We start from the raw sequence: 24,976 nt of genomic DNA, 5'->3' as shown, positions 1-24,976 counted from the left end.
CACCAGTTTGGCTTATACATACATGGGACTGAGTGTGTCTTCTCATCTCAAAAAACCTTTGCCACACTGTAGTGCTTGTTGAGGTGGTGCTAATGAGGGGCGGCTCGGCATCTGGAGCCATGATGTCTCTGTATGGGGCAGAGATGGATGCGACCCCTGTGGTCAGCCCTTGCCCCCAAACCCACCAGGACAGATAAACCAGCAGCCCACTCCCTGTTACGGGCCCAGGCGCGGACATAAATTGGCGCTGGCGCTTCTTAACTGTCCAATTTGCATGGCCCCTTTCACAAAGAGGCTAATGATGCTTTACAAGACAAACATGTGTACAAGCATCCCCACTAACTTACACGCAGGTAAATGAAAAGGTGGACTTATTATACAAATACAGCGCAGGAAGAAATACAAGAGACGACAGGAAAATTATCTTTGAAGGGACAAGATGGCGAAAAGGGGTGGGTGATAGTGACAAAAAACTATTATGCCTATCTATCATTAGGGCTTTTTGATAATGATAATCAACTGACATCATTGCAAACCATGTGTATAATAATGTGTATAGTTTAACTTACTGTAAAGCTCAAAGAGAGAACTGACTACTCTACCTTCCTCTCTCTTGGTACAGCTGCATTTTTTGCCTTTTTCTGCAAACTGCATTTGTGGTTTCTGTGATCCACATAGTTTTACTAGATATTTTTGTACGTCTTTGCCTTGTTTTTATGGGGATCGGTGGATTTTCTTTTACTGCAGAGAGTCCATAATGGTCATGAAGAAAGTGCAGCTTTTTTAAAGTAAACAGCTATCTTATCTGCTAAACCCATTTGACACCTACACATTTCTTCTTCTGAGACACTAAGAGGCACTAAGAGCCCCAACACCTGCAGCACAGTGGAGACGTCACAAGAGGAGTTACAGGAAACAAAAAGGGGACAAACAAGGAGGTATCCGGGCGAGACTCAGCTAAGCCACATGTGCCTTCTATTGTTCTGGCTAATAACTGGAGAATTTTTATTTATTTATTTATTTTTGCAAGGACAATGCATATTAACTGGAAATGGGTAAAACAAGTTATCACAAAAAATAGAATAAAACAGATGAATTGCTAAACACTTCCCAGAAGATGGTGAACGATTGTTGTGGAGTGGAGGGAGCGGAGGGAGCTGCGCAGGAGGAAGAGGAAGGAGGAGGTGGAGCTGACCAGTGCAGGACACCACGCTCTGAAACAGGTAGAAACACAGGAGGCGCTGCACCGTTTTAGGGGATCAGAGGAGACTCAAGGCAAGCAGCCGGGTTTCCTCCAGGTGCTACGGTTTCCTCTACCTCCAAAAACATGCTGGTCAGGTTGGCCCACAGTGGTGGCGCGGCTCAGTCGCAGCAGCTCAGGAGTAACACCTGCACACTATTTCGTGGTACGCTTGTACGATGACAAATAAAGCACTTATTACTTACTGCAAAAGTGAAGAAATATCATAAGTTTACTTTTTTTTCGTAGCATTTAAACCAGCCCTTTTATGCATGTATCTACCAAACGGTGATTTTGAAATGATCTTGCAGGCGGCGGTTGGCCTGAATGCCTCAATCAAATTTGCACAATTTTGTTGAACAAATTGTATGCAAATAAAGACACCTGTCTGTACAATACCTTGCCATGATTTGTATACCTTTGTGTTTGTGACTATCTATCTATGCTTCTATCTATACTATCTACGCCTGGGATGGTGACACAAAGGGCAAGCTATACCCTTATAGCTAGATTCTTACACTTGTTATTAAGCAAAGCCCCTTTTCAGTTACTAACTTTTTTTAGAGTGAGTTTGTTTTTAAGTAGTGGCAGCATAGTCATGATATGTATCCGCAGACTTTCAATAGGCCTGTCTGTTTCTCCATATTAGTTGTACGGTTCAGTTTTGTATGGTGGTTTGGCGGTGTGCAAGCTCATAAACAGATTTGTGACTAAATTAAACACAGACCGGCCAGAAATTGCTGCGACACTCAAATGAAATAAGGAAAGAATAGCTTTAAACCCCCCATTTTATTCACAGCTTGAGTAGTGAGTTGAATATAATAAAATAACTTGCACATTTAAAAAGGACATGAGCCAAAGATGGGGGAAATGGGAAGAGAAACTCAAAGCGTGGCTGCGTGCCTGTGGGGATCTCTAAGATGAAGCGGCTGGTGTGCTGGGAGTATGCAGCGTTATCTGGTGGCTGAGGATCTGTCTCTGCAACAGCGAACATGGCCCTCTTATTAAAGCCATTTATCAACCGGCTGAATATTCGCTCTTTAATGGCCACTGTCGTTAATTACCCAACTTTGTCAAGATCCGCTGCTCTGTTTTCAGGGCCTGCACAGACAGCCGTGTGAGGGCGTCTGTCAACGCATCATCAAGAATCAGAAGGTATTATTTAGAAAAGGGCAGTATTGGACTACACTGACAAACGTAGTAAGATCTTTACAAACGACCTATGGAGTATTAAAACAAAAAACAATTCATCCAGCCCAAATATCTGTGAATGATACTGCATTACACAAACTATTACATGTACTGCATAATAATGTAATTCAGTTGAGAGGACAGTAATTTTGGGAATCTGATGTGGGTAGAATAAAATTTTCAGCATTTTTTTGGTGACAAATTTGTACAGAAAAAAAAATCCCATACAATATACACCATTAACACTGTATTCACCTCATTTTGGAAGTTCGCGTGGGCGCCGCCTTGAATAGTGCCCGCCCCTTCACTTGTATTAGTTTACATAGGACTGCAGACGTCAACATAAAATGAGTTCTACACAGACACAAGGCAGTTTTCAGGCTGCACAGAGAAACGGTGCAGTGTTGACTTGTTGGTAAAAATGAACATTGGACACAAATCAATCTACTGAACATCATATTTTGGAAGCAAACATTCTTCGTTCTCTGTGAGGAAAAATTCTCTGGAAGTGTCAAGACAGCGGAAGTGCCGATCGGTGGCAAAAAGAGGCAAAAGTGGGTGGGGCGGAATAAGGTGAATAGCAATGATGTAGTAATAACAATATAGATATAACAGAAAGGCGACGTGATAGCACTTCACAACGCAGTAATAGAGGCAACTGAATAGAACCAGCATGGCACTACAAGTGTAATAACACATATTATTATTAATAGTATTAATCATGGTAATTACACAGAAGCACACATCATTTATTTCATGGTCAAATGCATTTTCTTGATAATAACCAATGATTCCTATGACCATATTATCACTTTGCTGTAAAGTGAAATCTTAGTGGTCGTAGTGTAGCCAAACAGGACCACTGATATCCAAAAGATGTAGCCTACATATGAATGTCCTGACATGACAGAGTAAGCATTGTGTGGTCTGTTGTGTGGCACGGTAGCGCAGCAGTTTGTGCTTGTGCTTCACAGCAAGAAGGTCCCGGATTTGATTCCCACCGGGACTGGGCCTTTCTGTGTGGAGTTCACATGTTCTCCCCGTGTCTGCGTAGGTTTGCGTTAAGGTTGTTGGGTTATATGCGATTGGTGGTGGTCGGAGGCCAGAAGCGCAGATTTCTGTCGCTTTCCGTCAGTCTACCCCAGGGCAGCTGTGGCTACAACGGTAGCTTACCACCACCCGCTATTGAGTGAATGTAAATTGTCCCATGTAAAGCGCTTTGTGACCATGTCTGTGAAAGGTGCTATACAAATAAAGTCCTTTCCTTTCCTTTCCTTTCCTCTCCTCTCCTCTCCTCTCCTCTCCTCTCCTCTCCTCTCCTCTCCTCTCCTCTCCTCTCCTCTCCTCTCCTCTCCTCTCCTCTCCTCTCCTTTCCTTTCCTTTCCTTTCCTTTCCTTTCCTTTCCTTTCCTTTCCTTGTGTAATCTACAGTTAACTTTAATCAACACAAATTTTCCCTTACGCCTCACATCCCCTCAACATGATGATAAAACACCACCTCATATGTTTTGCTCCAGAAAATGGCTACTGCAAGTCAAGTACATTATTAGCCCTGTTTACATGTTATCCTCCTTTTAGTAAGAGGTCATAATCATCAGCATTATATCTCCTGCAACAACCAGGAATTAATGTCCTCTTTATGTCCTTACAAGGCTTCATTTGTCCTAATATTGTTTCTGTTGTCTCCTCTCCTTTATCCCTAATCACAGCCTTTTGCGATCCTTTTATAATTAGCCACTTAACAAGCCCGGCAGAATGAAACCGCTGCATCGTAAAGCATTTACAAGGGTCTCGACAGGACACGCCAGCACCTTTTGTTTGGCAATTAGTTTGTCTGGAAAACAGCAGACAAGACGAATAGGTGGAGAACCAAACATGTGCAATGGAGCCGTCCTGGTGCGGTTTGAGAGATAAGGAGGAGATATGTTCAGAAAACAGTGGCATTATATTTTGATAACAAAAGCTAAAAGTTATTGATTGATAAACATTGTAAGTTCACTGCAATATTCACAGTGATGCTTATGCTATATATTAGTCCTCAGTCAACAATGGCACAGGTATTTATTTATTTTTATTCTTCCAAACTTGCAATAACAATATAGTTTAGAACAGATTTACAAAGTTTATAATGTAGGGAATCAGGGAATAATTGAAGCCGCTCTGACAAATATGATGATAAGAGACTTTGTAGTGGGGAGCCATATTTCCACAATGCACTGATTAAGAAGAAGCTAAGTGAGTGGGGAGGTTCCCCAGTGCACCATAGAGCACAGGCAGAGTTTCATACGAGTCCCACTAGTCTTCCCTTTAGTACCAGTCATTTAGATCGTAGTTATCTGAAGACAGAAGTGCAGGCGAGGGTGACAGCCGCTCCATCGATCCCCTATGGCCTGATTAGCTCGCCAGTGTAGCATTCAAACCCAAACTAATCAAACGCATTGATCACTGAACACTTTTTAACGCTTCCCAAGGCAATAATATGATTTTTCTTTCAGTCAAGTCATTGGTTAGTTTTCAATGGTTGACAATTGGGAGTAGAACGATTCCTTTGCAGTGTCCATAAAAGACACTTAAAACTTTAAACTATTTAGCACAGGACATTATTTGCACCATATTGGCTTCACTTTCAACCATGTAATAATGCATCCCTGCGAGGAAAACATACCTCTGATTTCTTTGAGGCTTTAATGCCACTCTCCTGTTCGTCCAGAAGAGGTTGCTGTGCTCCCTGAATACGCCAGCGTGGGGAGGCTCATGACAAATCCTTCCTTGAAAATAAATGACAGGGAAAAGATGAAATCCCAGTTGAACATCTTTTAACACTGAGTGAAAATGTCTGACAGGTTTAAACATAACAACACACAAGAGACCAGAGACAGAAAGAACCTTGTACTTTTACTGCAGGCTGTGCGATAGACCAATAGGCTCTCAGTGTGACTAAATTAGGCAGACAATTTATTGTCCTAGTCGGGAAATAGGTTAGCAATGAGTATAAAACATGAAAGATAAAACAAGACTCTTTGATATAAACTTGACATACAGTGAACACAACAGAAGCAGTAGTAAAGAGCAGGCTTGATCAGAAACCACATATTAAGAGACTGGAGTTTTTCCACTTAACATTACAAATGTTTTAAATGTTTTGATTTATGCCAAAGCAAGACTCCTGTTCCTGATAATTGTCCATTCCTCCGACCTCTTTGAACAGTGACTAATTGATTATAGATGTCATTCTCATTATTGACAGCAGGGGGCAGAATCCATACATTGATCAGACTTCATTACACACAGGCCCAGTAATTGTGCCTTGATGCCTATGAACGCACAGTTATTAACACACAGTTAGAGCAATTAAGCTGCTTCGGAGAACAATGGCAGCGCTGCAGCTGACTCATTTTTCCATTTGCTGACTGTGCAGTGCATCTGGTAAGAGAAACTCATGTCAAGATTTCAAACCACAACACACTGTTCCCTTTATCAATCCTGGCTTAGATTTCAATACATTGCCCTTTTATGGGGGGTTTTCAGGTGTGTAAGGTTGTGCTGCCTTATTCTTGTCTGTCACAACCTCAGCTCCACACATCTCATCATGCTGATATGTCACTAATATTATGTGTTTGTTGTTTTGTTGTGTTTGTTTTAGTATTTTTGTTGATGAGACATACCTCTAAAACATGCGGGACATCCTCAGCTCGTCTCCATGGTTATGTTACTCCTTTGCTTTGAACAGGTGGCCAAACGTTTAAATCTATTAGGTCCCCCTTCAAGTGCTTTAGTTTGATTGCCAGCTGAGCAGTTTAGCTTATAGAAACATATGACCTAGAATGTTACACAGTGTGGCTTATTAGTGTATGTATCAGGTTGATGCTTTTTATTTGCCCGAAGTTGGGCATAGGGACAGGATATTTCTGCAAAGGATCTCAATCCAGTTTTTGTGTCAGTCCGAAGCTTGGAATAATGTGGTGTCAGAAGGGGCTTTCCCACTGATGGCAGAACAAAACACATCTGTAATGTTGAACAAGAGGAAGTCAAGAAGCCACTGTTCCACCTCTCGTGTCTGTTCTAATCTCTCTTCCACCATCAACTTTTAAACAGAGCACATGCATGACGCGGTCCGTGACTTAAAAAGTCCATGTAGTCAGTTCTAATTAGACAACGCCCAGCCAGACACGTCCCAAGACAAGGGCGCAGAGTGGAATGAGCGTAGGGCCCTGGTCTATGGTCGACTCAGCAGACGAACGCAAAGACAAGCAGAGGGTGACCCCATCTGTGCTGCTGCGGTCACATGTCTCTAAAACTAAATCTGTTGTTGTTTTGTGTTGCCGTTTCCTTTAAATGGTGACTATAGTGAATGTGTTTTAATGTTGTTTTTCACCACAATTTTAAACATAGGAGTATATTATATTAGTATACATAGATCACCAAGTCAAAAACATTTAATAGTACAGAATCAGATCTATATTCTATAATGGGGGGAATTTCTCATTGGTGCCGATACCCATTTTTAAAATAAGTTTTACAGCTGTTGATTTTACTTTAGACACTGGTTTACAGTTTTAGTAGATCTAATATGAATAATGCAAGATCCAAATAGTAAATTAACTAATGTTTGGTTTGTAAACTGGGCATTTTACACCACAACAATAGGTTTAGCAGGTTTAGAGTTACGTCCTGTGCACATCTGCTCAATAGCCCAATAGAGTTAATCATTCGTGCAAGTAACCTTTTTTATTGGACCTCTGAGACACAAGACCCTGGTACAGACCCTGGTGGACCTCTGTGGAGTCTGAATAACGCTGCATATGAGCACAGACCCAGTGGAGTGCTGTGTTCATTTTATTAGCTCATTTATCTCGTCATAGTTTTGGTTGAAGACAAACACGACTAACACAAAATTTTCCACATTCCTAAATTTTGTCACAGGGAATTTGCAATGTGGGTATCGCGATAATAATGATTTGGCAATACTGTATGTATAGTGCAGCCCTATTTTGTTAGACTACAATTTTTAACAATCCATAAGCATTTGTTGTTGAATAAATATTATAGATTTAACTGAATGTACATTTTTGTTAAAAGACTAACATCATTCAAATTTGCTGTCAAAATGACTCTGGCAAAGTGGCTTTGAAAGGGTGCAGCCTGTACCACACAGATGGAGTGAGTGATAAATGGCAAAGATGGCGGGTAGTTAGTCAATCCTTGTTGCGTTTGTGTTCTTGTATGAGTACTGACAGGAGGCGCAGAGGGGCACAGGGGATTTCCAAGTTTTTTCCCCTTCCTTGCTGGGTGTAATCTAAGAGAGGACTTAGGAGAGCTCGGAGGAGGCTATGTCTCCACGGTCTGTCAGGCCTAAAGTACTGAAAAATTGAAGGGCTTTTGTTGTGCCTAATTACACATGCACTGATGTGACACTAACCGTGAACAACCGCAGGAATGCTTTATGCTTTATGGTAAAACCGCATAGTAAAACATAGAAACTCTTAAAATACTAAAAAAAACATGAAGATAAATGTGTTAGAATGACAAAAAATGCTTAAGAATTTGTTTGTTAATCTATTGGCAATTATATATATGTATATAAATATATAAATAAAAAGATAATACAACTTTTGAATAATTGTGTACTGCTAATATGACAAAAAGTATAAGTCAAATTCACGTAAACAAAACATGGCCTTAGGTTGAGGAGGAGAGCCCGCCATCTGCACTTTGACATTTCTGCCGACTTGTGCGGTTTTAGTTCTTTTTCCCCCTGCTAACACAGACCATGAATATCGGATGCAGCATCTGGGAGACACACAGCTCACCTGCGAAATAAACTCTGTCAGCTCTGGAGAGGATCCCCCGTGCGACAAAGTCAGGTCTCGACCGGGCTAAATCCACTCTGACATCCTGCTCCTCGGCCTAAAGCGCAGACAAGAACACAGCCGTCATCCTATGCAGCCTGTTACAGCGGTACATACATCTGCACTGTGGTATGTCATGCTATGAATTATACATTTCTCCCGAGGATTTGTGCTCACCCCCCCCCCCCCCCTCCCTCCCGTCTCTTGTCTTGAACTCGTTTTATATTTTTCTGTTTCATATTCTCCCTTTGTGAAAATCAACAGGATTAAACCAACACAAGAGCAGCGGCCCTGTTTGATGTTAATAGCGAGATGCCAGCCCCACGCCTGATCAGTCGACAAATAATGTTTTAAATGAAGCGCTTCAAAGGCACGAGTTACAGAGGAGTGATCTGGTATTGATATCTTCATGGCCGCCTTTGCTGAAACTTTAAAAGTACACACAAATACAGTGAAGCAACATTGTGAAGCTCTACTTTTAACCCTTTTTTTCATAAATAATAACAATTTCATCATTGCTCTTAGAATCAATAATATTTAACGAATAAGGTCTTGATTGAAAAACAAATAAAAAGAAAAAAAAGAAAGAAAGAGATGCAAGAACAGCAATTTGCTGTTTTCTCAATCTCTGCCTTTGTGGTGTAAGTAGTGGCTGTAATGGTGAAACTGCTTTCGACACAAGTGGACTAATCCCCAGTAGTCAAAAAAAAAAAAAAAATACTGTCCTATTACTTTAATTACAAATCTTCAAAAATGTTTGGAGTAAATGTGTTGTTCTTAAATATAGCGAGCAAAATAAATAAATACTTTACGATAAACTTCTGTAAAATGAACTTAAAATGAGCATCAGTAGGTACACTTTTCAGCAATGTTGAGCTGCACAATACTGCTAAATTATTTTGATTCCACTATAGACTTATAGTGTACAAGTATGTATAAATTATTGCTTGAAGGAGCTCAAAATAAGTTCAAGGTGTACTCTTTTTTGGCAAATTTACTTTATAAAATGTACATAAAACAAAACAATTTAAAACCCAATGAAAACTCATTTGTTTATAATCACACAAACTTTCTTAAAGAAAATGTAAAAATGAAGTATTTTACTCTACGTACATGTTCCAGCAATGTTCTAATGTGTAGAATGAGCCCAGAACTATTCACCACAACTGCCTCTATAATCACTCAGTCACTCAAAAAGGTGTTAATTCAGGTCTGAAGTGCTGTAATGCATGAGCTTAATATACAGTAGAACCTGCAGTTATGCGCAAGACCTGAGGTGGCAGTAGTGAGTATACAATGACCAACTTGCATCTAGTTCCTTTGAACTTTTTACACCCAGTGCCACCTTGTGCCACCAGACTAAGATCAAGATCAAATTGGATCTGGACATAAAATGGGCCAAACTTTGTCTAAACCGGGTGTAAAATATGTCTCAGCCAGACAAAAGTACATAAACATTACTAAAGCGCGATGATCCCTAATAAAAATTCATCTAAAATTAATTAAAATCTAATTGCAGATAACACTGAGTACCACCTGAAGAAGCTCAAGTAGCACCAGTGGAACCTCAGTTTGAGAACCACAGCTAAAAACGTACATCCTCGTGCTGTCTTTTGATCAAACGTGTTCAACTAAACTCATCACCAGTTTGTCCTGATATTTGAAAGCTGCTTCTGTGTGCATGCCAGAAACACACCTCGAGAAAAATCTCTAAAAGGTTCCTTCTAAAAAGTCAGTCGCGATGAATAAATTATTTTATTGTCACCGCGGGGGACCTAATTTCTACTGACATTCAGCGAACAAGTACTCAGAGCGTGTTGCGGTATGGGTCAGCAAATTAACGAGAGGACGCTGTAACGCAAGGGAGCAAGACTGTGTGTGTTCAAATCACGTGCGATAGATAAAACAAAACCTTATACACACAGTGGCACGGGATGGTCCGGCTATAAATGCGCAGGTGGCATTTTAGAGACACTCACACAACGGGGGTCAATTCCTCTCCAGGTCACTGAGAATGACATCATCAAACTACTATTAACTCGGCAAACAAACCCGTAGCTCTGCAGACGCCGTATTGACAATAGATTCCTGCAGAAAGCCAAACAGCGGCTGCCAGGTTTGCCCTCAATCTCAAACCATAACCTCGGAGTGAGTAACAGAGAAATGTTGCACTGAAGAAGGCGGAGAGCCAATAGTGAGAATGAAGAGCGAAAAAAATGACACAAATCAAACAATCGCTTCCCTCTCGGCTCAAGACTGCACAGTTATTCAAGCGCCTGGCCGTTTATGAGTCTTGTCCAATAGCTCTGGTTAAGAAAGCAATAAATGGACTCTGTAAGATTATTTTACAAATGCAGCTCATCACATTAACTGAAGAACTTCTTCTGAGGAAACAAGCAGTTTTGCTGTAATCTGGCATACAATCTACACAGTGACTGTTAAAGTTAAAGTTAAATTACATATACTCCAAAAAAAAAGCCAAAGCCATGTCTCAGGAAACTATTTGTTCCTTTATCATAACATTTTTATTGTATTAAACATTGCTTCAGCTCATGAATCAAGACTATCTATAGGTTTCAGTCACATGATGTTGTTTTATTATGGGTGACATGTCAAGAGATAAAACGCTTTGTTATAGAATTGTGTCTTGCTGTAGTAACGATTCTAACTTTTCATCACTTGAGACTCGTGGAGAAGAGGTCTGGACAAATACGAACAAAACAAAGGTCAAATTGTCACTGTCAAGAACCAATCTAGGTGGAAATCAGAAAAAAATAGGCCTCAATTATGTAGCGGAATAAAATAAAAGGCTGAATAAAAAACAAACAAAACAAGTGCTGGACCTGCAGATAAAGCCTGTGTACCAAAAGAAGCACCCAATCCCATACTTTGATACTGCTACATACTTCTACTTACAGAGTTGAGGATTGAATGTTTTAAACTGAATGTTATAGTGCCAAAATGATTTGATGTGAATGAGAATGATTTTAAAATCCCCATTGGCATATTATTTGGGAAATCATCACAATTCCAGAAATCGTATTGGTCTTGACAACACAATCCTGAGCTCTATTTCACCTCGTGTAACGTATGACACATTCATAACACCATTGCTTTAACATGCGGCCACTGAACTGGACTGGGTCAAGGTGTCCACTGACAAACAAAAGGAAAAAGCATCCAGATGCGGGCCAGTGTTTTTCTGTAATAATAGCTAGCAGCTCTGTGGCTAAATAATTAATGCGGTCTATCCAATACAAAGTGGAAGGCATGCAGACTGCACTCTGCTGGCTTCCATCTCACTCCCTATCTCCCCCAATAGGCACGAGGCGCACGACTATAAGGGCCCATTTTGTTTGTTTGGACATGGTTATAGGAAAACATCTCTCAGGTGTAGTAAAAATAACAACTGTTGAAGCATAAAATGTGAAAATTATACACAATTAAAGCTTTAATTACTGACATTAATGTTAATATTTGGTATATTAGGTTGTTTTTATGAGCTCATAGTGCATATTCAGAATTTTTAAGTAATTAAAAACGCACACTGCCAGTTACCTTTTCATTTGTGTGGTCTAAAAACAGTAAAATGTTATAAGCAGAAGCTTGAATGGATGCCAATAATAACATTCAGGGTAAAGTCATGTAAAAATGGCTATTTCAAAGAAAGAAAAATAGTACACATTGAATCAATCTCATACTTTCCTACACTGTTGGCCTTTGTAAATGCTTTTTGTATTCAGTTCATAGTGAGAAAGCCTGCAACATATCCTCAAATAAAAGCTGGCGTGGACAATAAATGATGAAATATAGCGGAATGTGACGTGCTACGTTTTAGTGTATCAGCTGCACTAATAGAATGGACATAGCAGCATGGAAACTATTCGTTTTGCTTATGAGTCCTGTTCATTGACAGTCAGGACGATAGGGTAATAATTAGTCATACCATCAAATAAAAAAGTGTATGTCCAATGTCATTATAATTCACATAATTACCATGTTATTACACTTTAGGTATCATATTATTACACTTTAGGTACTATGTTATTTTCGGCTCAGTCTGTAGAGGAGTTCAAAACCAAATTAAAAACTCATCTTTTTGCTTTGGCCTTCGGTTCCATGTAGACCAGACACAGTTTGTGCCTTTATATATTACCTGTGTTTAACTTTTATTGTGTTTATTGTACATATTGTTACTGTACTTGTACAGCACTTTGGTCGACTATGGTTGTTTTTAAATGTGCTTTATAAATAAAATTGACATTGACATTGACATTGACATTTTACGACAAGATAAGAATTTATCGATCTCACAATGGAGAAATTAACTTGTAACAACAGCTTCCAAGAATACTCAGTGGGTGCAAATAGTTGTATAGCTGCACATAGTTGGGAAATGTACAATGTGCAAGAACAGTAAAATAATGGTATCTCATATACAGTTCGCTGAAAAAAACTTAAAGGTCATCCTATTACCATGCTGGTACTGTTTTGTAATGTGGTACCAATGTATTTTATGTATTGTGTGCTTTAGTATCCAATTCATAAATCTGTGAACGGTCTCTATATGTTACATGTGCTGTTTATTCAGTTAAATATACAGGAAAAGCACAAGGAAATGAATGCAGGCCAAAAAGAAGCTGAAATGGACTAATCTTAGTGACGACATTTGAGTAGGCCAAAGTGTAATGTAAGATCATAATGATTATTTGGCCCGTGCCTGTTTTGGTGGCAGTTTATCCAAGAAACCGTCCCATTTGTCTTTACAGTGCAATAAAAGCAGAGCAGCGTGTGTCGGAGGTTATGGCAGTCACATGATCAATACTGACCAGTGCAGGTGAAACCGTGACCCCTGTACTCCTTTTCCTCCATGCGCCACTTTCCCTCCTTTCTCTGCTCACCGCCTTCTTCGCAATCAATTAACTTCCCCAAGTAAACAGATCTGTCCCCCAGCGTTCGATGCCCCCACCCGCTGTAACCGGATCTGCGCCCGCCTCCTCCTCCACACCGTCCCGGGCCCGAGTCAGAGGGGGAAATCCGACACCTGACAGGACGCTCCTCCAGTGCGCCGCGTTGAGGTAAGACGGCTAAAAAAAGACTGGTGACATCATCGGCATAAACTGTATTGACATTGTGACCTTCTCAGTGCACTATGCATCACTGTTTCGCCATTGTAAAAGTGGAAACATTTTGTTGATCTCTTGTGCAATAGCAATAACAAATATTGCTCACTAAATTTGAACTGATGATAATAAGAGCCATCCAAAGCGCTATACATTGCATTACTACGTTCCCTCTGAACCCTTGATGGTGGTAAGCTATTGTTGCAGCTGCCCTACAATAGAGAACAGTTTAAAACGATAAACAAAAATCAGTGTCTTGCCATTATCCCCTCCCAAAAAAGGGGTGCTAGCTCCTAAAGCTGCTATGAGATGAACTTGCAAACAGCTATAACAGCTGCAGCCCAATGTATATGATTTTGTTAAACCGTTATCTCTGCGCTTGGGTTCATTTCCTACAATTACGATCAAGTTAGTTCTTAACGGTATAAACTTGCCCTCATACGTCACTCTCAGTGTCATAGTTTCATCGGAGTAAGTTCACATATCTCACAGTGTAGCAGGTGCTTACGGACAAACTGTCTTATCCATCATGGCTGCACAGATTTCCAGACAGAATTCTTCTTTTATTTAGGCCTCCATCTGGAAAGTCAGTCTGCCCAGCCATCTTGCCCACACAATGCCACCGTCGATGTTGGTTCATTAATGAACTACGCCCTTATTTTGTCCCTTCTGCAGATGCCAACATGCAAAAAAAAAGAAAAGAAAAAAAAACTATTGCAAAAGTCTTCCCCGCTGTGTTTTGCAAACGACTAGACTCCGAATGAACTCTTCCCATTATTTGTGCCCCGCTCAATACAATAGGTGGCAGCAACAGTAATCCCCACGGGTGCTTGAACATAAAATTGTTCATTCTTGCAACACCCCGGCGTGTGCGAGCGTGAAGGGAGCGGGGACTAATCTATATCTCCCATGACCCTCAGCAACATGTCGTTATGCTTGCTAATCACATTTGGAGACGGCAAGTGAAAGGATGGGGGGCTCGCCGGGGACAGTTTGCTTTCACAAATGGCTGTGCTTAATATGGGAGATTAATAGACTACTATCTAATCTCGTCTTGTGATTGAAGCTATGATCTGGTTACACACAAGCATGATGGATGTGGAGGTGAGACGCCGGAGTCGCGTTAACCCTTTCAAGACCAAATACAAGGGGCTTCAGGTATGAAATTAAACTGGATTACTTTACAGTGAAATGAAGATTTATAATTTACAGGATCTAAAGACGCCGGTCTTTTATCATCAGCAAATTAATTATGTATTTCGTGTTGAGAATGATTAACAAGAAGATGTCAAAAGAATATGCTATTATGATATAGCGTTGCACAAAATTATTGTCATGGCAATATTAGATGATATTCATATGACGAAAAGCCACAATATATCTCAGAGACATGGATGTCTTCCCTATGACTGAGATTTACACATTTTTTGCCAACACAGCCTAAAAAATAATGTGCTAAAGCTTAGTTTGCACATAATTCTCCAAATTTGCTTTCATTTTACCCTGTTTTGGTCTAGATTGATTGCTCTGGTCTAGATACATTGCTTAAGATTTTTTGTTTAAATCTACTGGGACGCACTGTGTTGAAGTTGTTTAGTTTAGTCAATATTGCTAAAATATTATTGCAAAATTCAATATAATTATTGAATATTGTAATTTTTATCCTTAAGGGCAAAAATAAACAACTTCTCTGTTCTTTTCTTGTCAGATGTAATTTATATTTTTTTTGTTAGAAACAAAAGCTAATAAAAACAAACAATATTCTTGTTCCAAGACTGAATTAAATATTATTGTAATAGTAAGTACTGTCACTCACTGTGGTCGTCAAAATGTTTAGGTTTTGAGAGTGACAGCATTATTAGGTTAGCTTTTAATGAAACCCTATCGTCTGCCCCATGTGATCCTCACACAGACTGAAGGTCAGGGAGTGCGGTGTCTGTACAAACTGTGACAAAGATGTCCTTGAGAAAAGATAACATCCAACAGAACCACTTGGACGGATCAATAATGCGGCTGAGACCAACAGCTGATGGGATATACTCACAGTGTAGTCACTCCTCATAAATGGCCGTCATAACAAATCAAATGAGCCATTCTTACTTCTATCAGAGCAGCATATCACATTTGGTGATGAAACAAAAGACAAGATTTGTTTGATAATTAAGTTCAAGTCTTTTTTTGGGACTGCAATTATTGAGGAACTAACTTTGCAAACAAACATCAGAAACATTGGAATAATCTTACCTGAATTTTAACAGTCATATTAAATCCATTACATCAGTGGCCTATTACCACCTCAAAAACATTGCTAAAATAAAAAACATAGTGTCTAAACTGGACTTGGAAAGATTAATTCATGCATTTGTCTCCAGTCGGATGGACTATTGTAACGGTCTGTTCAATGGCCTTTTTAAACAGCTGCAGTATATTCAAAACGCTGCTGCTCGAGTTCTGACCAGAACCAGGAAATACGACCACATTAGTCCAGTGCTCCGGTCTCTACACTGGCTTCCTGTCGCTCAGAGAATAGATTTTAAAATAGCTCTGCTAGTTTACAAGTCTCTTCATGGTTGGGCACCAAAATATATAGGTGACGTGGTACAGCTGTATGAACCATCTCGGGCCCTGTGATCCTCAGGGAGGGGTCTCCTGGTGGTTCCTAGAGTCACCACTAAACATGGTGAGGCTGATTTTCAGTTTCACGCAGCAAAACTGTGGAACAGCCTCAACGAGGACGTGAGACAGGCCTCAACCCTTACTATGTTTAAGTCCAGGCTGAAAACATGCCTATTTACTACTGCCTCTGGCAATTGATGGTATTTCAACTACTTTTAATATATAGTTTTAATATATCCATATTTGTAATTTTGTATATTTTTATGAGTGCATTGATTGATTTGTTTTATTGTGTTTTATTGTGTTTTTGATGTTGCTGTGAGGCACATTGAGTTGCCTTGTGCATGAAATGTGCTATATAAATAAATTTGCCTTGCCTTGCCTTATAGTATATGTAAAACCTACTAATTCTAGTTTAGACCAGGGTTCTCACTGAGCTAGGGGTCACGAGATCATTTCAAGATATGATTTTCAAAAATAGGGAAATTCTATTACTTTGTTATTTGGTATTGTAAAGTAAGTTAATTACAAATTACTTCATATATCATTAAACCAGGTTTAAAATGTTTGATCCTTGCAGGTAATTACATGCATTGTCGGAGTCTCAGTCATTAACAGCAATATTTTAGGGCATAGAACCTGAAACGTTTGGAACCCCTGATTTTAGACATCTAAACATGTTCTGAAATTGGATTGTCATATTTCAAACTCTAAATTTGATGTGTTTAAAATATCTTCTGTGAACTGAATATTGATTTCAAAACATAAATCCCACATTGCAATTGCAATACTGCTGTTTTTTTTCCTTTTGTCAATGCCATGCAGAACATGTTTTCCTTGTGATAAATGTCTCCAAAAATGGAGGCACCTCCACTGATTAAAGCCACTGTTTTGTACATTTTCATTTGATGTTGGATACACAGACATTAGAATAAATACGACATCCAGCAACACATGATATTCCTAAAAACAGTTTCTACAACAACAACAACAACAACACACTTTACACTATATGCACTGTATGTGGCCATAAGGGTTTATTCATCTAGAGTTTTTGGATAGGAACAAAAGTGTAGCACTGTTGAAAGCAGGAAGGGAGATACCAGAGCACAGTCTATTGAGAAATGATCGCTCATTTTGCTTCAAACCGTGCTAGAGGAAGAAGCCGCATCCATGTCAGGCCCTGTGTAAATCAGAGAAACCATGTTGTGCCAGTTGGGCCTTGTTAGTCACTACAGCTACACAATGGTGGAGGCCCCTGAAGCAAACTAATTATCTGCTACTTAACAGTCCGAACCTGCATCTGCCACAGGCTCTGAAGGAACTGGGAGATCCATATTGTTCATTTTCTTTTCCTCTTTTTCATAACCATGCTCCTCTCTTCTCTAAAGTCCTATATTTTCTAACACCCCCCCCCCCATTCTTTTTTTTCTTCCCAGAACCAGCTGGGGACTGGCCTTGGGATACAAGCTACAAGCATACAACCATATGCCGCCGATTTTCATGGAAGGTAACAAAAAACTGGGTGGGGAGGGGAGTTGTTTCTTGTTGAAATGTGCACTGTAATAGCTAAGTAGGACATTTATCTGGCAGTGCTTGTCTTCCCCTGTTGAGCTGTCTCTCTTTCCCACAGCTAAATGCATCATACATCCAGGATTTCTGTAGCTTTACCACACACACACACACATACACACACACACATGCACCCGCACACAGTGTACGTCGCTGAGAGGGAGCCAGGGCCGACACGGAGACAGCTAGCTCATTAAGACAGTTTCTTGTTGGATTGAGGCCAAATATCTGCAGGTTATAAAGATGCTGATGTAACAGGCAGTGCAAGGGCTGATCTAGAAAATGAGTGTTAGAGCCACACTGGGTCGGCTGCTTATGTCATTTACAGTAGAACCATGTCACTGTGAGTTAGACACAGGCCAATGTTTAGGTTTCAAAGTGTTTTCAAAGGTGTTTTTAAATGCTTGTATAGGCCTATTTACAGTGCAACTGCTTTGGATAAGAGGGGCTTATTTTTATGACACTTGAGGACACATCTATTGCCCTGTTTCCATTATTCTCTTTCAGATGCATATGCCTTTGCCTCAGGGCAGGAGTACGGAGCATGCTCTCTCCCCCATTAACCTATTGGCTGGATAAATCAAAGTGCAGGGCAGACCATGGGACCCTCAGTGCTCCTCCATTGAGATAAGACGAACACCCTACTCCAGCTCGTAGCCTACAGCCCAGTGATATATGGATCTAGAGGGGCTAATAGCAAAGTATTGACAGGGAAATGGTGTGCTTATCCTGCTACTGCATGCTGAGGAGAGGTCCCCAAAGCAGATGGGAGACACTTTAGGGAGAGGAGCGAGGGAGGAGAGGGGAGGAGGAGTGTGAGAGGATGAAGTAGAAGTGTACTGGGACAAATTAAGAGTCTTTATTGCTTTATTTTGGCTAATTTATCCTGCGCCTCAGCTACAAACACGCATCTCCACCGATTACAACAAAGGAAGGTGTATTTGTAAGTCAAGGGCATACACAAAAAGTTTATAAGGCTCTTCAGGTATTAAAAGAGAAACAAAGAAAGACAAATTTAAGTAGTTAACTAAACACAAATCAACCTTTCTTGATAAATTCTATAAATAGTGCTCAGTGTCTTAATAGTACAGTAAGCAAGTACTTTGCGGTTAGGTGTGTTAGGGTGTAGACCTCACACCAAAACCCTAAAGGACACTTAAAGCTCTTCTAATTCTGGGGTAATTCTTATTTTTACTCTTTTAGCTAACACTACAAAGTAAAGGCACGGTAGCGCAGCGGTTCGTGCTTCCGCTTTGCAGCTAGAAGGTCAAGTGTTCGATTCCCACCAGGGACAGGGCCTTTCTGTGTGGAGTTTGCATGTTCTCCCCATGTCTGCGTAGGTTTCTCCGGTTTCCCCGACCAGCCAACCACCCCCTTATACGAAAAACATGTATAAGAGGTGAATCCTCTAGCCTGGCTCCACATCACAAAGATGGGTCCCCCAGCTAGATACTGGAAATGCTATTTTTGCAGTGGGATATGTGAAGACCAAGCATTTAGGAGAGGACCGAAAGCTTTACTTTAAATAGTCAAAGCAAAGCAGCAATATCTCAATGGAGGCGAGCTTGTCATGTCCCGCTTCCAGAAAAGTAACAAGTCAAGTCTGAGACATTTGTTTAGAGACATTTTTCACCAATAAAAACGCCTGTCAGAAAGTCCATGTTTATATTCTGTCCTATACATTGAGTAAAAATGTTACACGGTGCGGCTTTAATCCGTGACACTTATTTGACAACACGTACAAGATCCACAACATGTGCACCACAAAGGCAGTAATACTCCTCCCTGACAGCGGCCATAGATAAAGGCGTAGGCCGCGCTCCCATTGGTGGGACCTTTAATGTTGAAGTCAGTAGGTTATCGCTGAGGGGACTGCACCTTGCTCTAAGTGCCAGGATTTATCAAACAAGCCATTCCTGCTCTGATGGGGCCTAATGGTAACACTTCATCAAACTCAGTGCAGATGTGCAGACTAACCGCTACTGCTGCGGCTGATAAAGAAGTTACTGCCGCTGCTGTGCAACCAATCTACACAGTCCTACACTTATTCTCCAATAAAAGAAGATTGAAAGTAATTTACCTAAAATAAACTACTTCACATAACTAAAGGCATATTCATGACTGAATACTTTAATGACAGAATGCATTGCCCATGCTTTTACTACTGGTCCACTGGCAAATGCGGCCACATTTACAAATTAAAAGGCTTTCAAATGAAAAAATATAAGTTTATCATGACTTTAACTGCTATTCTCTATTTGACCAAGCTTGCATAATCCTTCCCCAACAACTAAAAGATTATGTTACTTCATAGGCGTGACAAACATAGTACATTCAGTCAGAACATACGATATCCAGTAATCATCCAAACATTGCATACATTCCTTTTGGAAAACAAACAGACACTGCTGCGTTGCAAAACATACTAATTAGCCCTATTATAACATTTATAAAATCTAACAACTAAAATTGTAAACAGGAAATGCATTTGTTCAAAACAATTTCTAGGTCAAAGTGTATAAAAATGCTGCACACAATGTTGCCATTGAATGCAGGTAAGGAAAGCTATTCACCGGGGAAAATTGTCCTCTACATTTGACAATGCTGCTGGGGCAACCTGTCAAGACCTGGGAGACATCTCTTCATCTTGAGCTGCATATTATGGGCTGACAGGGGAAACCAGAGCACCTGAAGGAAACCCACATGGGCAGAACATTCAAACTCTGTCCACAAAGGCCCACATGGTTTATGAATCAAATCTTCATGCAGTGAGGAACGAGCCCTAATCACTGAAGTTGGACCAACAGTGCAACATAACAAGCACGGGCATAATAATTCCCTGTATCTTTCAGTGCCACTACCACCAGTCCAGCCTATACAGCCATGTTTACATCTGGATGCCAAGCACTACACTGGGGCCTGTCTGTGCCCATGATTACCCACATGACATCTTTATAGCTGTGTGGCAGACATGCTCTCCAAACTGAAGAGAGCCCAGCAGAATGCCAAAGTGGCACAGGCAAACCGCACTGGTGTGGGACATGAGAGTTTTGTGTTGAAATAATTAGCCTGCTTAGCTGCCATCTGGGCTCTGCGTGCTGGCGTGTGGCTTTAGCAGGTGCTTCATGTGTAATGCCACAGAGAGACATTCAGCAGATGCTCATGAGTGGTGCATCCCGGCAAGACTGGCACAGATCTGGAGTTAGTTAAGGCCCGGGTGAATCTCAAGCGAAGCAGCAAGAGGGTATGAAGAAAGTTTCAAACTCAAAAGGGGCTTAAGAGGTTGTAATATTGGATTAGTATTAGGCAGTACAAAAGTTAATGTTGTGACAGTGGGTCAACTAGAAAGAAAGTGCGAAGATTGAAGATCTAGATACTCCTGACCATAAACCAAGCTTATGATCATTATGGGTACTGCGGTTGCCCTCTGCTTCCTCATTCTCTTATATGGCAATAGACCCTTTAATTGTTTGTAAACAATCTGGGTTTAGCTGGAGGCAGGAAGCTAGATCCTTTTCTATTTCCATTGTAGCTGTTGTCATAGTAAGGATAAACAAGTGTCTAACTGTTGTTGGAAATATCTGATAAACCTTATTTTATCGTCTCAAATGTCACTCTTGTTCTTGCACCTTAAGTGCCACAACAGGACCACATTTTTTAGCTGTAGTTTTACACTTATCTTCGCTAGTTTTAGTTTAATCTTATATCTCTTGATCACTTCCTGCCTCCAGCTGATGTCACTGATGATGTGAGCAGCGACAGGGTCTATAGGGCATCCTCTTGAGTGCTTTATTACTCATTTATTGGTCATTACTTTTTGCTTGCTTTTGCAGAAGTTACAATAAAAGTCTCAAATAGGAATCATCAGGTAACTTATCTGTCGATGCAGTCATCACAAAATGTATGTGGAAATGGGGTTCTCAAATGGTAGGACTCAGCAGGTCTTGTAATTTGTGTTTAATTTAGTTTTGATTATCTTATGTAAAGCAAAATGGTAAATGGTAAATGGTCTCAACTTATATAGCGCTTTTCCACCTCCATTAGGCACTCAAAGCGCTTTACAGCAAGGATCCACTCACCCATTCATACTCTCATTCATACACCAATGTACACAGACACTGGGGGCAATGTGGGTGAAGTATCTTGCCCAAGGACACAACGACAGTGTACACTTTCAGGAGGTGGGATTCGAACCCCCGACCTTCCGATCACGAGACGACCCGCTCCACCATCTGTGCCAAAGCAACATCAGATGAAAACCACTGATCTGAGCTTAAGAAAAGTCAAACAAATTGCTTGCTGTGTGTTTTTCCACACAAGCAAAAAACAATACCAAGCCGAACACTGTCCACTTCTGCTCAGTCATTGAATCTAAGCTAACTTCATTCCATCTAACCCAAGGCTTATCAGTGAGAGACAGGACCCTCTTAACGACTGCACTTTCACACAAAAACTGAATCTTAGACGGTTTAGACATTTTTTGAGCCGTTCAGTGGGCCAGCCCGTAACTTGATAAGGGCCTGGATTTACTCGATGGGGTAGAAAGTTCCTGAGCAAGCAGCCGTCGTGCGGTTGTTGTTGTTCCCAGAGGGCTGAGAAACCGTATCTGCCCTGGAGAAAGCATCCTCTTTGGTAAGCACTTCTTATCCAGGCCATCACTGCAGGCCGATAGCAGCGAGCAAGGTAATATCCAGTAACTGCAGCTTTATGTGCGATCCAATACGCCGATCAATCGCTGGGACAGAAGCCTTGCCATTAACCCCCAAGATCTCTCTCTCTCTCTCTCTTTCTTTCCCCCAATGGCCGCCTCTTTGTTTTGATAATGCGGCTGAAATCATTTGACAGTAATCAGCTATTTCCACTGTATGTATTTGTATTGGAAAGTGAAATGCTTTGCGGTTTATTTCAGTGTTAGTAGGCTGATGCTAGAAAGATGCTTAAGAGGAGAGATAGCTGAAGCGCAGGAAAGCGCACTGGGGTTGTTTGAAAGTCCCAATACTTCTGGGAGCATTGCCCCATATACTGTCCCATGTGACTCAGACAAGAAAGACTGACTGAAGCAAGGATACAGTACGAAGCAGCGCAGAGCATTTCAATTTCTCTGGCTGAATATAAATAGATAAACAGACACCGAAATTAGTGAATCTGCATCCCCTCTATGACGAGTGGGGTTAGGTGTTGTGTTAAAAATAAAAATTTGGAGGGGAGTTAATAGAAATGCAAACACAAACTTCGAGACATATGCAAATTATACAGCGCGTTGCTTTAAATATAATAGTATATGCATTTGGCATCATGCATAGCTGAGGCTGATATGCGAAATTAGCAAATTCAAAATATATATGGAGAGTGAGAGGGTTTTTGTTTTTCAAGATGTGAATTTGTTAATAAGGACATAAAAAAATGTAAGTATATAAATATGTAAAAAGAATAAATTAGCATAAGCAACTAGGCAAAAAGTGTAAGAAAGTAAGAAAGCCTACATTTTCCAAATAAAAATGAATTGATAAATAAGAATTTGTAAAGCATAGAAAAAGCTCAAATGAGGCTACACTACTAACATTTCACTGTAAAGGGTAACACTTTACAACTTTGAAACACAAACTTTGATTAATACAGATTAATTGCTCTACCCGTTTAGATGCAAAGCTGTCAGCCAACTACATAATTGTAGGTTTAACTTACCTCATGACTTTCCTTCCGATGAGGTCAAGACCCCTGATCGTAGTTGAAACAGGAAGGTCCTCTTTTCCATGGGAACGTCAGGAGGCCGAGCGGCGGCTAGCATCGACCGGCTACAGCTCAGCATCACAACCCAGGAGTGAGCCAAGTCCACGGCGTCTATACAGCCAAGAGTCCTACAGGTCCTCCAGCCCGGCAGCGGAGACCAGGGGACAGGCACACAGGGAGAGGCTCTGCGCTGGACTGGGCTCTGCTTGGAGGCTTTTTCGCCCCGCTCCTTCCCTGAATGAAAGCAATCCCTTGGAGTGAATGGGTAATGAGAGACCGGCTCCTGAGATTTTAGCTTTCTTAATCATGTTCATAATTAATTCAAGAACATTGATAATTTCATTACATTCTTTTTGTCTTATCAATAAATGATGTGGCTGCACTTTTGGTCTTGTGTATACGGGGAGAGGGAGGACAGAGGGGAGAGAGAGAAAGGACACCGCCGCGTAATACTGCACTAAAAGCACACGAGATGGAAAATGATACAAACAGGGAAGTGGTAATTATAAGCTTTGACCAAGCCACTGGCAGCACAATATGAAGTCAAGTGGCTACAAATAATTAATAAGGCCTCATGGTGGGTGTGTGCATGGGGAGGAGTGGGAGTGGGCTAAGTGCTGACGAATGTCTTTGCTACTACATTATTTTATCCTATGAGATTTTCCTATAGGTCGAGATCACGTTTAAGAAAGACTTTGGGAGCAGGAAGAAATTACTGTGGGTTCAGAACGTTTTCATACCTTTATTCATTATTATTATTATTATATTGTATATGATGGTACAATTATATGAATGTCTTTCCTATATATATATATATAAAACACTGCAATAATACATTAAAATTGAAATGCAAAGTATTTTTTGAGAAAATAGGAATAAACAACTGCAGTAGAACCATTCCATTTGTTATAGTTGGCTGTTTTTGAACATTCATATCTGTGGTAAATTATTTATTATTGCATTGCCCCTGATTTAGCCTGACTGTAGACTGTAGACTTAATTCATAAGAATAAATAAGAGCGGTATGAGTGGGTTGGATATTTGGTAGAATTTGCGGTTAACAATTTTAAAGGCCACTGTAATGTGAATGGATTCAGAATACTGACATGAAACAATACATTATATTATTAAGTTAGAGTCGGTAAATCATTTTTAAAAAAGACTTTAAAAAAAGTAATGACGATACTGAAATTGAAAACAAAAAAAAGGAAAAGAAAAATAATAATGAAAAATAGAAACGGGTGATACAGACAGAATATTGCTGTTCAGAATAAAAACATTAATTTCCTGATATTAGACATAAACTAAGCAGAAACATTTTTACCCTCTTATAAATCTACAGATCACAGCACTGACTTTATGATACTTTTTTTGACATCGGATGACATAATGTTTCTTATTCGACAGCGGGATAAATTGCATTTTATCGTCATAATGTTAGATTACCCTTCACCTCTCCAAACACCGTTATACATTGTTTCAGTGCTTTATCAATCGAATGTTCGTGTTCAAAACAGGGCTGAAAATAGCACCAGAAGCGGGGCAAAGGGACGTAATGGATATCTCGCTTTCCTAAAAATACTGTGAGGATGATTAGTCGCTGGAGCCATCTGAATCATAGCCTTCTAGACTTTCCTTCAAACCAAATGAATGGCT

General features: G+C 40.3%; 1 long non-coding RNA gene across 2 annotated transcripts in view; it reads right to left on the bottom strand.

Annotated features, from left to right (window-relative positions):
* The window catches only part of LOC306962512, a 79,598-nt gene that overhangs the window by 4,678 nt on the left and 49,944 nt on the right, over positions 1-24,976 (bottom strand). For both annotated transcript variants that reach the window (XR_013792822.1, XR_013792823.1), the window contains 3 exons: positions 23,276-23,554; positions 8,241-8,337; positions 5,096-5,198 (listed from right to left, as the gene is read on the bottom strand). This is a non-coding gene — a long non-coding RNA (uncharacterized lncRNA). The remainder of the gene's footprint in view (positions 1-5,095; positions 5,199-8,240; positions 8,338-23,275; positions 23,555-24,976) is intronic.

Source organism: Gobius niger (genome assembly GCF_951799975.1).
Source record: "Gobius niger genome assembly, chromosome: 4".
Lineage (NCBI taxonomy): Eukaryota > Metazoa > Chordata > Actinopteri > Gobiiformes > Gobiidae > Gobius > Gobius niger.
This window is presented reverse-complemented; position numbering and strand designations above follow the sequence as displayed.